Here is a 14187-nt window from a genome sequence, read left to right as displayed (position 1 = left end):
ATTGTAAGGAGAGTGATCACTTTAGATAAGCTATTACCAGCAGGAGAGTGGGATGGGGGGGGGAGAGAAAACCTTTTGTAGTGATAAACACCCATTTTTTCATGGTTTGTGTGTATAAAAACATCTTCTGTATTTTCCACAGTATGCATCCGATGAAGTGAGCTGTAGCTCACGAAAGCTTACGCTCAAATAAATTGGTTAGTCTCTAAGGTGCCACAAGTCCTCCTTTTCTTTTTGTAAACAATAGTTTGTAAATTAACGGGGTGTGTCTGTGTGTGTGTGACCTTTTGAATCAATTCAGATTGGATTTTGGTTTACATTGTACTCGCATACTAGCAGCACAATATCAATGTATCTGATGCAGAAAACTCACTGAATAAGAATCGTTTGCATTTCTATTTAAGCAGCCTGGAGACCAATATAATGAAATGAATAGCCTTTTAATTTAATTGGCTTCCTATGTGAGTCTGAGAATAGACAGCACAATACATTTCAGTTACTGTAGAAACGGTTGAGGTCAAAAACTCAGCATGGAGACCCTACATCAGTCACTGCTGCTCTTGTGCAGTAATTTTTTTTTAATTCTTGTTGCATCTCCATCAGGCCTCAGGAAGCCAGAAAATTCCACGTTTGTATTTCAAGTGCAACTGCTGCACCATTTGTCATTGGTCAGATCAGGTGATGGAAACCAGTTAAAAAAAAAAAAGCTGCCAAATTGAAAAACTGCATTATATCAGTGTTCTTTTACATCATCAACAAGAAAAAGATCAGGCCAAAACATAGGAGACAAAAATAGACCTTCAATTTCCTTATTATAAAAGAAAGAGGGACAGAGGAAGGCAAGAAAAAGTGGTAGAAAAGTCTGCCAAGAAACCCTTTTTCAAACACATCTTTCTATTATAGATTACAGATTAGTTAAGGTTTATGTGCAGTTTGGTGGAGCCACCCATACTGAATGCAATGCAAGCAAAACAGGCAGATAATATCTTACTAATATTCAAAGCTGTTACATGCTTTTATTGCAGAAATAAAAATATAACGTATGTGTAAATGCTCAGCTAGCCCAAGATCCCATCAAGGAAATTGCAAACCCCTCATATACATGCATGCTGCAAAGTAAAAATGAAGGCAGCGTTTCAGAATTTGGGAAAGAGATTTCTTTACTATTTTTTTGGAAAGACTTGTTCATGATCTCTGGAACATTTTCAGCTTGAATTGGTTCATATTTTCCAGAACAATTCAGAGCTCACTATTAGAGTAGGGAGAAATTTTTTTGGCCAAAAATGTTTTCTATTAGAAGTGCAGATTCGGTGACACCAAAGTTTAGTGAATTTATGTTAATTTAGCCGAGTTGTTCATTTAGGGGGAAAAAATCTGAAAAAAATTAAATCAACATTTTTGAAATATTTCAAATTTTTGGTTAGAAATGACATTTTGTTTCAAAATGTCCTTTCGTTTTATTTTAACAGTTCAAAAATATTAAGTGGTTAGAATTGAAATGAAATGTTTCATTCAACCCAAAACTAAAACATTTTTTAAAAAAAATTGATTCACTGGAAATTTGGAAAATGTTGTGTTTTTGATTCGCTCCAACTTATTTTTCCCCTGACATTTTGAAATTCTCAGCAAATGGAAAAATCCATTATTCACACAGCTTTACATGTGATTTCTTGTGCCAAACCCACCTGGTTGCCCTGGTGTCATAAATGGCCTGAAGGACTCATATCTACAATGAAATTGACTGTATAACGGGATTAGGTGACAGATTCCACTCATCACATTTTTGTCTAACTTTTGAAATTTTGATTGAAAAAGGACAAGAATTTTTGACAAGATCTTACAAGAAGAACTGTTAACATTTTTGACTAACTCAAATTAGGCCATAATAGTCCTGTGAATGTGTTATAACCCTTGACCCTCTTATTTTCAAGATCATGAGGATCTTGGAGCTTCTCTGTTGGGGTACCATACTTCTCAGTTAGCTTTGGAGCTTACCATTAGTGATGTTTCAGAATGTCTGATGCACCATGGAAACTACAGTGCCATTGAAATCTTGCACTTCCTAGCACACTAATAATAAGGATGTCTCAGAGAAGCCTTGATTTCAATAGCGTAATAAAAGGACCCAGAAGAAAGCTTTCTTGATCTTGCAAATAGGATGTCTGTAGCCTCTGCCTTCTCCTCCTGTTGAGGTTAGGGGAAAAGGTGGGTGGACCATGAACTACATAAATAATTTAATCTCCTCTAGATGCTTTTGGTGGAAGGAGAAGAGGGTTAAATGTTTGCTAATCTCCGAAGTCACTTCCTTTAAAACTCACCAATACATTATTTTTATAAGTCATATAGCAAGAGCTGTAGATTTACACAGTGGCTTATGCACATATAAAGAGATACATTCCCGTTTTAGAAAGCTCACATTCCAACAACGCCGTTCTGCTATCCTTACTCATACTGGATAGTAATTAACTCCATGAGTAGTAAATATTTAATTGAAAGGGATTACTCCCAAGTCAACAGTGAAGGAGGAAGAGGGTATTGCTAAGTCTATGAAGGAATAGCACAAAGAAGTAGATTTTAAGAGGAGATGTGAAAGAGGGGAGAGAGAGTTCTGAATGGAACAGGAAGGTCATTCTGATCTCAGGGGTCAGCATGGTACAAGGCACAAAACTAAGTGTGGGAGAAAGAAATAAAGGAAGTTGTAAGGCTGGAAGATTGAGGAGAAGGAGCGGGGGAGTAAAAGACATGAAATCAACATAGATAGAGCAGTGGTTCTCAACCTTTTCCATACCACAACCCATAGAACAACAGAAAAACACGGCAGGACAACACTCCCATCTGGCCACAAAAAAGGAGGGTGGCCACAACCTCCAAACCAAGAACCTGTCATGTAGAGGGAAGCTTGTGTAGGTGATGACAAGGAATTTATATATGATGCAGTGAGTCATGGAGTCAATGGAGGGATTTTAAAGGGGGATGATGTGTTCAGAGTAGGTTATAGGTTAATGTCCAGTGCTTCTGACCAGTGATGTTGTCATCATTATAGGTTAATGTCCAGTGCATCTGACCAGTGATGTTGTCATGCCATATGATGTTGCATACGGGAAACTGAGGATTTCCTGGACGAAACTCAGGATAGGCTTCTAGGGGCACAAAGCTCTACAGATATAGAGCAGGTTGCACAGAGGAGCCAAGAGGCCAGTGAAGAAGCTTGGCAACATGTGACCTCCAGAAGAGGTAAGCGGAATGTCCGGCTTCCAGCAACACAGACACAGGTAACTAACCGCTTTCATGTTCTCTCCACAGGTATCGTTGCGGAGAGTGGACCAGATGATATGTCTGGGGCGAGAAAGCAGAAGGAGACTCCGCTGGTTGGAAGGCATGAGATGCGCTGTCCTGAGGTTGGGGGTTCCACGACCACCACTCCCAAGAGGAGAAGGCGGGTGGTGGTGGTCGGGGACTCTCTCCTCCGGGGGACTGAGTCATCTATCTGCCGCCCTGACCGGGAAAACCGAGAAGTCTGCTGCTTGCCAGGGGCTAAGATTCGCGATGTGACGGAGAGACTGCCGAGACTCATCAAGCCCTCGGATCGCTACCCCTTCCTGCTTCTCCACGTGGGCACCAATGATACTGCCAAGAATGACCTTGAGCGGATCACTGCGGACTATGTGGCTCTAGGAAGAAGGATAAAGGAGTTGGAGGCGCAAGTGGTGTTCTCGTCCATCCTCCCCGTGGAAGGAAAAGGCCTAGGTAGGGAGCGTCGAATCATGGAAGTCAACGAATGGCTACGCAGGTGGTGTCAGAGAGAAGGCTTTGGTTTCTTTGACCATGGGATGGTGTTCCATGAAGGAGGAGTGCTGGGCAGAGACGGGCTCCATCTTACGAAGAGAGGGAAGAGCATCTTTGTCAGCAGGCTGGCTAACCTAGTGAGGAGGGCTTTAAACTAGGTTCACCGGGGGAAGGAGACCAAAGCCCTGAGGTAAGTGGGAAAGCGGGATACCGGGAGGAAGCACAGGCAGGAATGTCTGTGAGGGGAGGGCTCCTGCCTCATACTGGCAATGAGGGGCGATCAACAGGTTATCTCAAGTGCTTATATACAAATGCACAAAGCCTTGGAAACAAGCAGGGAGAACTGGAGGTCCTGGTGATGTCAAGGAACTATGACGTGATCGGAATAACAGAGACTTGGTGGGATAACTCACATGACTGGAGTACTGTCATGGATGGTTATAAACTGTTCAGGAAGGACAGGCAGGGCAGAAAAGGTGGGGGAGTAGCACTGTATGTAAGGGAGCAGTATGACTGCTCAGAGCTCCGGTACAAAACTGCAGAAAAACCTGAGTGTCTCTGGATTAAGTTTAGAAGCGTGTGCAACAAGAGTGATGTAGTGGTGGGAGTCTGCTATAGACCACCGGACCAGGGGGATGAGGTGGATGAGGCTTTCTTCCGGCAGCTCACGGAAGCTACTAGATCGCATGCCCTGATTCTCATGGGTGACTTTAATTTTCCTGATATCTGCTGGGAGAGCAATACAGCGGTGCATAGACAATCCAGGAAGTTTTTGGAAAGCGTAGGGGACAATTTCCTGGCGCAAGTGCTAGAGGAGCCAACTAGGGGGGGCGCTTTTCTTGACCTGCTGCTCACAAACCGGATAGAATTAGTGGGGGAAGCAAAAGTGGATGGGAATCTGGGAGGCAGTGACCATGAGTTGGTTGAGTTCAGGATCCTGACGCAGGGAAGAAAGGTAAGCAGCAGGATACGGACCCTGGACTTCAGGAAAGCAGACTTCGACTCCCTCAGGGAACGGATGGCCAGGATCCCCTGGGGGACTAACTTGAAGGGGAAAGGAGTCCAGGAGAGCTGGCTGTATTTCAAGGAATCCCTGTTGAGGTTACAGGGACAAACCATCCCGATGAGTCGAAAGAATAGTAAATATGGCAGGCGACCAGCTTGGCTTAATGGTGAAATCCTAGCGGATCTTAAACATAAAAAAGAAGCTTACAAGAAGTGGAAGGTTGGACATATGACCAGGGAAGAGTATAAAAATATTGCTCGGGCATGTAGGAATGTTATCAGGAGGGCCAAATCGCACCTGGAGCTGCAGCTAGCCAGAGATGTCAAGAGTAACAAGAAGGGTTTCTTCAGGTATGTTGGCAACAAGAAGAAAGCCAAGGAATGTGTGGGCCCCTTACTGAATGAGGGAGGCAACCTAGTGACAGAGGATGTGGAAAAAGCTAATGTACTCAATGCTTTTTTTGCCTCTGTTTTCACTAACAAGGTCAGCTCCCAGACTGCTGCGCTGGGCATCACAAAATGCGGAAGAGATGGCCAGCCCTCTGTGGAGATAGAGGCGGTTAGGGACTATTTAGAAAAGCTGGACGTGCACAAGTCCATGGGGCCGGACGAGTTGCATCCGAGAGTGCTGAAGGAATTGGCTGCTGTGATTGCAGAGCCACTGGCCATTATCTTTGAAAACTCGTGGCGAACCGGGGAAGTCCCGGATGACTGGAAAAAGGCTAATGTAGTGCCAATCTTTAAAAAAGGGAAGAAGGAGGATCCTGGGAACTACAGGCCAGTCAGCCTCACCTCAGTCCCTGGAAAAATCATGGAGCAGGTCCTCAAAGAATCAATCCTGAAGCACTTGCATGAGAGGAAAGTGATCAGGAATAGCCAGCATGGATTCACCAAGGGAAGGTCATGCCTGACTAATCTAATCGCCTTTTATGATGAGATTACTGGTTCTGTGGATGAAGGGAAAGCAATGGATGTATTGTTTCTTGACTTTAGCAAAGCTTTTGACACCGTCTCCCATAGTATTCTTGTCAGCAAGTTAAGGAAGTATGGGCTGGATGAATGCACCATAAGGTGGGTAGAAAGCTGGCTAGATTGTCGGGCTCAACGGGTAGTGATCAATGGCTCCATGTCTAGTTGGCAGCCGGTATCAAGTGGAGTGCCCCAAGGGTCGGTCCTGGGGCCGGTTTTATTCAATATCTTCATAAATGATCTGGAGGATGGTGTGGATTGCACTCTCAGCAAATTTGCGGATGATACTAAACTGGGAGGAGTGGTAGATACGCTGGAGGGGAGGGATAGGATACAGAAGGACCTAGACCAATTGGAAGATTGGGCCAAAAGGAATCTGATGAGGTTCAATAAGGATAAGTGCAGGGTCCTGCACTTAGGACGGAAGAACCCAATGCACAGCTACAGACTAGGGACCGAATGGCTAGGCAGCAGTTCTGCGGAAAAGGACCTAGGGGTGACAGTGGACGAGAAGCTGGATATGAGTCAGCAGTGTGCCCTTGTTGCCAAGAAGGCCAATGGCATTTTGGGATGTATAAGTAGGGGCATAGCGAGCAGATCGAGGGATGTGATCGTTCCCCTCTATTCGACATTGGTGAGGCCTCATCTGGAGTACTGTGTCCAGTTTTGGGCCCCACACTTCAAGAAGGATGTGGATAAATTGGAGAGAGTCCAGCGAAGGGCAACAAAAATGATTAGGGGACTGGAACACATGAGTTATGAGGAGAGGCTCAGGGAGCTGGGATTGTTTAGCCTGCAGAAGAGAAGAATGAGGGGGGATTTGATAGCTGCTTTCAACTACCTGAAAGGGGGTTCCAAAGAGGATGGCTCTAGACTGTTCTCAATGGTAGCAGATGACAGAACGAGGAGTAATGGTCTCAAGTTGCAGTGGGGGAGGTTTAGATTGGATATTAGGAAAAACTTTTTCACTAAGAGGGTGGTGAAACACTGGAATGCGTTACCTAGGGAGGTGGTAGAATCTCCTTCCTTGGAGGTTTTTAAGGTCAGGCTTGACAAAGCCCTGGCTGGGATGATTTAACTGGGAATTGGTCCTGCTTTGAGCAGGGGGTTGGACTAGATGACCTTCTGGGGTCCCTTCCAACCCTGATATTCTATGATTCTATGATTCTATGATCTGGATGCTACCTAGTGCTTTGGTAATATATGGAAGATTGATCTCTTTGCCAGCTCTTCCTTGATAAATATGGAAACGGAGGGCCAAAATTGGCTCTCACACCAGTTTCACTTCAGAGTAAACACCACTGACCTCAATGGGATGTAGACCAGTGGAGCAGAGAATTGAGCACAAAGTAAGATTTAACCTCATAACAGAAACTCTACAGGTGAGCGAGTTTTACCCATCAATTCATTATGATTCCTCACTCCAGCCTGTCTCATAGACTTCATTCCTTTCTACTGCCTTCCTCATTTCCTTCTTCCACACAGAGTTGGCCGCCTTTCACCACAACTGTTTGCAAGAGCATTTTCTTCCACAGTTCCTGCCATGTAGAAAAGTCATCCAATACTTCTTCACCTCATCTCCAACCCATTTCAGACCTTAGCTGAGAACGTCTCTTACCCTTTCCCTAATCCCTTTATCTCTCTGCCTCTCTGCGATTATTTCCATTTAAGTATCAGTACATTATTTAGCTCAGTAAAGTTTTTTGGGGCACCATTTGTGTAATGGAAAAAATCACAATTTTGTATCTACTTTTTAGCATCACAAGACAGCCATGTATCTCTTCATTTGAACAATCCCTTTCAATAGCTTGTTGAGAAGCTCAACGAATAGTAAATGACTGAGAATGTTTACATTAACTCAAAGTTGATGGAAGGGGTGAAATTAACACCTAATATTCAGACATGTGAAAGTTTGCAACAGGACTTGTGAATTAGTCAGCTCCATCCTTTCATTTATAACCTGTGGGATCCTTTTTGACTTTTTCCATTCACTGCTAATAATAGTGCATGAGTTTGTGTAACTGTATTCATTAATACACTTTGATTTCATAGCTTTTCTAGATGCACTCTGGATAACATCCTTTAATCTCAAAACTCCCAGGTCAGCCAGAGTTCAAGTTCAAGTAGTAAAACCATTGTGATAGGGTCAGGCCAGATGGCTACAGGAGAGTAATAGCCCCAGGTTAAGTAGGTCCCTTTTCCCTGGGTAAGGTAACAGGGAAGGTTCCAGAACAATCAGGAACCTTCTGGAGATAATTAAGACAGACAGGCTGATTGGCTGCAGGTGTTCTAATCAAGAAGCTGGAAGAATCAATTAAGGCAGGCTAATCAGGGCACCTGGGTTTTAAAAGGGAGCTCACTTCAGTTTGTGGTGTGCGTGTGGGGAGCTGGGAGCAAGAGGCACTAGGAGCTGAGAGTGAGAACGCAGACTGTTGGAGGACTGAGGTGTACAAGTATTATCAGACACTAGGAGGAAGGTCCTGCGGTGAGGATAAAGAAGGTGTTGGGAGGAGGCCATGGGGAAGTAGCCTAGGGAGTTGTAGGTGTCGCACAGCTGTTCTAGGAGGCACTCTAGACAGCTGCATTCCACAGGGCCCTGGGCTGGAACCTGGAGTAGAAAGTGGGCCTGGGTTCCCCCCAAATCTTCCCAACTCCTGTCAGACACAGGAGGAGTTGACCTGGACTGTGGGTTCAGGAAAACAGCCAAGCTGAGGGCTGCCGTGAAGCTCCAAAGTGACCAAATCTGCCAATAAGTGCAAGACCCAGCAAGGTAGAGGAGGAACTTTGTCACACCGTAGAATGGCATACAAAGCTGATCAGGAGAATAAAATGTAGGACTGGCTAGAGTATACAATGCTATTCCTTCCCCTTTTTCTTTCATCTTCTGTCTAGGCAGACATTGAGCATAATACCAAATCAAATTTGTGGCTAAAAGTAGCATAACCTAGGATTAAAGTTTTGACATAAATCCTCAGTGGGCAGCACAGAGTGTAAATGTTAACGATAGCATGTAACATAAACTCTCTTTCAAAGGGCCAGAAGCTTGGTTGTGTAACCCCTATATTAACACAGGTCAGCAGAAATCTTTTTAGTCTATTTGTTTCTGTGATGTTAACACCTATTCTAGTGTGTGATAATTTAACCCATTACTTCTCCCCCATTGAAAACTGATGCATATTCATCAAATAATATTAGAACTGGGCATTAAGAAGGCAGCCGAGAGGGAAATTATTCTTTTTCTTTCAATAGAATAGTTAGTATGGCAGAACATGGAATTCTGATCTTTTTGCTAGAGATAGAATCAGGCTTTACCACAGGCACTTTTCTCCCAGCACCAGCTGGTCCCCTATTTCTACGTATTATAAGCAGCATACCTTTAGAAATGAGCAGCAGTGTAATGACCTTTGAGTGTGTCTCACATGACATAATCTAATCCATCATGCATCCGAGTTTTACAGAAATGCTTCCTTTAAAAGTGGGTCTGATAATTGCACGCAGCCGAACATTTGTTTTCCCGCAATACAAAGCGTTTCACACTTGGCATAGCCTCACTCTCCAGTATGCTAAATAATACATGCATTTTCCAAAGGATATTAAAACACAGCTTTAAAAATGAAACAGAGGAAGCAGCTCATAACATAGGACAGTGGGGAAAACAATCAGTAAAGAATAAGTGGAGAAAATGTTAATGTCAACCCTCATGGAAATAACAGTTTCATAACCATCTGATTTATGGAGCAGATAGTTCCAAAGGCAAGCTGTGCTGATATTAGCGGCAAACAGACAGATGAAAGAACAAAAAACACACCCACCATAGACCTGCTCAACAACACCCTAATATTAGGAAACCATTTCGTAGCTGAGAAGTCTATTAACTGCTTTGATTAAAAGAACATTTACAATGAGATATAAACTATTCCAGGTATAGTAAGAAACAGAGCTGCAGCTGCAATGTGTAGCCTGCCCCATGCACATGGCCCATGCTGCAGCTGAAGCAGTTAAACCAATCACAAGGCAATTACCGCGCGCTGAGACTTCTCCGAGGAAATGAGGCATGTTTCTGACGGTTATAGCACTGTGGTTAAGCGTATGATGGGGTGCTTCTGTTTGTTTGTGGGGGCTGAATCTCTTAGGGGTTGCAGTCTGGAATGCAGTTTCTCAGTCCAGGTGTGACTTTTACTTTAGAAATTCTACATCGTTTTCGACTTTTAAAAAGTTGAAACGCTGCCCAAAGAAACCTTGTTTTTCTGTTGTTTTCAGATTTCAGCAGCTTCAGTTCAGTCAGACTAATTGTGTTAGAAAAATGTTAAATTTGGCACAGTCACTGCTCTTGTGCTGCACTTGTAAATCAGGATATAATTGTATCATTACCCCACTGCTGTTATTTAAACATCTCCCAGCTGTTATGGGTGCTGAGCTGACATAAGCTGGTACCGTACCAACTAAAAAAGGATATTTTTTAAAAAAACGTTTCATACACTTTAAAACCTTTACTTTGAATGCTCTGCCTTTCAGATGTCTACTCTCCCTTTAAAATTATCTGGTCCCATTGAGTTGTGGCTTTAGGCAGCCTCAGCCTCCTGGGCCCCATCTGGCATGGTGCTGGGCTGGCCTCCAAACACAGATTAGAGAAGCCTGAAGACTGCTCTAAGCTGCTGCCTGCCAGGAGCCCTTGGGGGCTGTTCTGGCTGCCAGTGATATGGGGGCACAGAGGGTCCCCCCGTCACATCTCCTGTATCAGGGTTGTAAATGACTCCAGGTGCAAGGCAGAGGGCTGTCACGCAGGCCCTGGGCTACATGTGGCTCTGGCTCTCCAAGTACAGGCCGATTGTCTTGCTCAGCAGTGGCCTGATTGAAGGCTACTGCCAGTATTATGGTGTGACCAGCCTGGACATGGTCCCAGGTGCGAGGGGCTTGCCCTGCCTGCTGCCCTTGTTGCTGGCTCCACCACGGGTGCCTTCTCCAGAGCCAGGCCACAGCAACTCCAGACACAGCCCAGGCCCTGCAGACAGGGACATTCCAGGGCCCACTCAGAATGGGCCGAGCAGCTGCTTCCATCTCCCGTTGCCAAGGGGACAGTGGGAATCATGAGTGGGACAAGGCTCTGTAGGCTGCAACTCTCTGGTTAGAGTCCCATGAGACTACTCTAGGACTCTAAATTTATGGAGATGCCTAAGGAATAATCCAGGACTCTAACCATGGAGACCCGGCCTATAATGTAGTCTCCAGCCACAGAGAGAGAGCAGTGGGATGGAGAATGATGCTATGTGGACAGTCACTCTAATCATATCTCCTAGGCCAGGGACAGCTTAAGGGCCATGTCCTAGGCAAGGTCTCTACAGTCAGGGAGCGCAGCGTAATAATGAGGGGGAGCAGCAGGGGGAAACTTGAGGCAGGATTAGGCATGGGGGCAGGAGACACGAGGAGGGAAGAGCAGGGGAGACCAGGTAGTGGGGGTGGGGAGGAGTGGGACTCAAGGGAAACAGAGCAGGAAGGAGACAGAAGGTAGAGGGAACGGGGGGGAAACTTTGGAGGTAGAGAGTGTAGGTGTAACCCACATGCTTGCCTTGCAGCATTTAGTGGTGGAAGTAAGGAAAGAAAGCATGGAAAGGATATAGTTTCTTGTTTTGAGGATTCTGAGACTGCAGACTTGCTGGACCTGGGCTGGGCTAGAATCATCCAGGAATTGGGGGTAGCAGGTATGAGGCATGCTTCTTCGCTGTTTGAAGCTACTTCAGACTTCCATTATGGGCAAGCAGCCTGACATGACACACTCAGGGTCACTCTGAGAGCAGAATCAATGGGAACACAAAGGGAGTAGGGTTTTAATAGGAGGAGTGGGAGCCAAGCAGTCAGTGTTGGAACCACATATGGACCAGAAGGGTATGCTGTTAGGATTGTGTTCCAGGGACTTTGCCAGTTTATTGGATTAGATACGGGCTCCCTCACCCACTGGAAAAGATGATGACAAGAATCTGCTGCAGGCAGTGCGCCTTGCAGATTGTTGTTGCAAAGACTCCAGGGGAGTTTGAAAGCGATTGTGGAAGTATCCTTTGTTTTCCATCTTTAAGGAGTTTGCATGCCCCTTAGAGGGATCAGACCCCATTCCACAGAGAACGAGAAGATAAATCCTCCCAGAGAAAGAACCCTAGGTGAGCGCATGTATATATGCACATAATTCTATTTTGCATTTTAACTTGTGATAGTAACAAGTACTAAAACTTCAGGAACCCCCGCCTCAGAAAGTGTCTGTAAACAGGACTCGCTGTTGACACTGTAAACAACGATTTCAAGGGTAAACTGTTTTATAGAGAGAGAGATAGATTCAGTAAATGTTATCTTTTAGCGATTTTGTGTCACTCCCCTTTTATCAGACAGTTAACTCTGTATCGCAGGCCTGAAAAGACTAAACTCTGGTTTGTGCCACAGCGGAGGTAAGCTGAAGTATAGGAAGGAAAAAGAAGCATCAGACCTAACAGTAGCATCATGCTTTCCCCGAGCCTGTTACATATGCAGATGAGTTAATGCCTCAGTATTATCTATGAAAATATGTATAATTAGTAACAAGAATTAATCAATTATGCAAATTACATCATTGCACTTTTTGTATAAAATGTCTGGATTTCTGGCCCTCCCGTGATGCTGTTTATGCGTTGATCGTGTTACTCATTCATCATGAATGCATGAGGAGGTGGGGTCATGGTGGACAAGAGTCATGGTCTTGAAATGAGGGAGATGGGAGGGTGGGCAGAGGTGGGTAATTTTTGAAAAAGGGGAATGGCTGGCAAATGTTCCGCAGTCCTGCCCTACAGTGCTACCACCCGCTCTGCATGCCCTGCTCTGAAATGGCTCGGCTGGACAAAGCGTCACTGAGTCCAGGCGCAGGGCTGTCTCCAGCTCTAACAGGAGGCACTGTGTCTAGTCTGAGCTGTTTCAGTTTGGGTCTTGTGTCTCCCTGGTACAGTCGAGGTCCCAGGGGGAGAAAGAAGGTTGGCGAATGAGAGGCCAATTAGACATACGGTGCAGGGGAGAAGGGAAACATTGCTGAGAGGGCAGGGTCAGGAAGACACCAATGAGAGAATGAGAGAGAGGAGTGAAGATGAGAGGGGCAACGAGGATGGAAGCAGACAAGAAAATAAGCATTGAAGGAAAAGAGTCCCAAAAGAGGAGAAAACAGATCAGCTTTCATATGTGTGCCCAACATGTGCTGCTTCATCTTTCCTGAGCGTTTCCCCCACCACTCTGTAAATTCACTGGATAGTCTATATGTAATAATCTCACAGAACTCACACATATCATGATGGGCATGTTCCTTTGGTTGGTGTGTTGCTTTGTCTGGAACTGGAGCTGTAAAAAGCAAGCATGTGAGCAGCTCATCTGGTAACCAATTCCCATTGTGTGTCCTCTCACAGCAGGGAGCCTTTCTGCAGAGAAGGAGAGCGAGTAAAGAGAGGCGCCCCAGGTACAACCCTTCAAACATAGAACTGCACAATGCTTGGACCGTTGCCCATCTCTCCACCCCCCAAAATCCAAAACCAACCTCCCCCAATAGAAAACATACCCCAGCCCTTCCATACCCAGCAGTGTGCCAGCTCTGAGACACAGATGGAACCCTCCATGAACTCCTGGGTTACTGTCCTGCCCAAACCTGCCAAGCGTCACATGTTTCCTGGGACATTCATGCCTCTTGCAGATTTCACAAGGAGGGACAAGTGAAAAGAACATTACAAATCTTATACATAAACATACGAAGAGAGATCGAAGTAGTAATGCTTTTAAAAACGCGCCCATCAGGTAACAAGGAAACACTGCATAGCCGAAATCCCAAATGTATCATTAATTGACCACTCTGTCAAAGCTCACGTCATGTATTATCAGTGCACTGTTTTAACTGAACTATTATTAGCTGATAGAAGGCATAAGTGTTATTCAGTGTGGTCTCCGTTAACACCGAGGATGTTATACCCCTCACAGTCCACACATTTTTCCTTATGCAATTTTAAAATAGCCAGTTTGGCCTGACCAATTAAAAACATGGCTAATCAAGAAATATACTGTGCCCACACACTATCAGCACTTAGCAGCCTAAGTCCCGCAGGTTTGGGGGTTTTCCCCCCAAATTCCTAAGTGCCTAAAAGTCACTTTTGAAAATGGGATGTACACTCCTAAACCACTTTAGCACTTTTGAGAACAATCTTACGATCTTAACAGAGCAGAGAGAGGTGTGTCGAGTACTTTAGGTGGTAAAAGGCCCTTTTCCATCACGGCGACTATTGCTATATGACTCTTACAGCTGAGGGGCAGCTCCTACTCCCAAATGAATTCCAAGATGACATTTTTTGTTAAAGATGATGCGTGTGCCAAAATACAAAGGCCACAAGACAAAGAGTCAGTATCTGGGGCTTTACTAGTAGACACAAGTATCTC

Source organism: Lepidochelys kempii, chromosome 3 (genome assembly GCF_965140265.1).
Source record: "Lepidochelys kempii isolate rLepKem1 chromosome 3, rLepKem1.hap2, whole genome shotgun sequence".
In the NCBI taxonomy this organism is placed as follows: Eukaryota; Metazoa; Chordata; order Testudines; family Cheloniidae; genus Lepidochelys; species Lepidochelys kempii.
Note: the sequence above shows the minus strand (reverse complement) of the source record.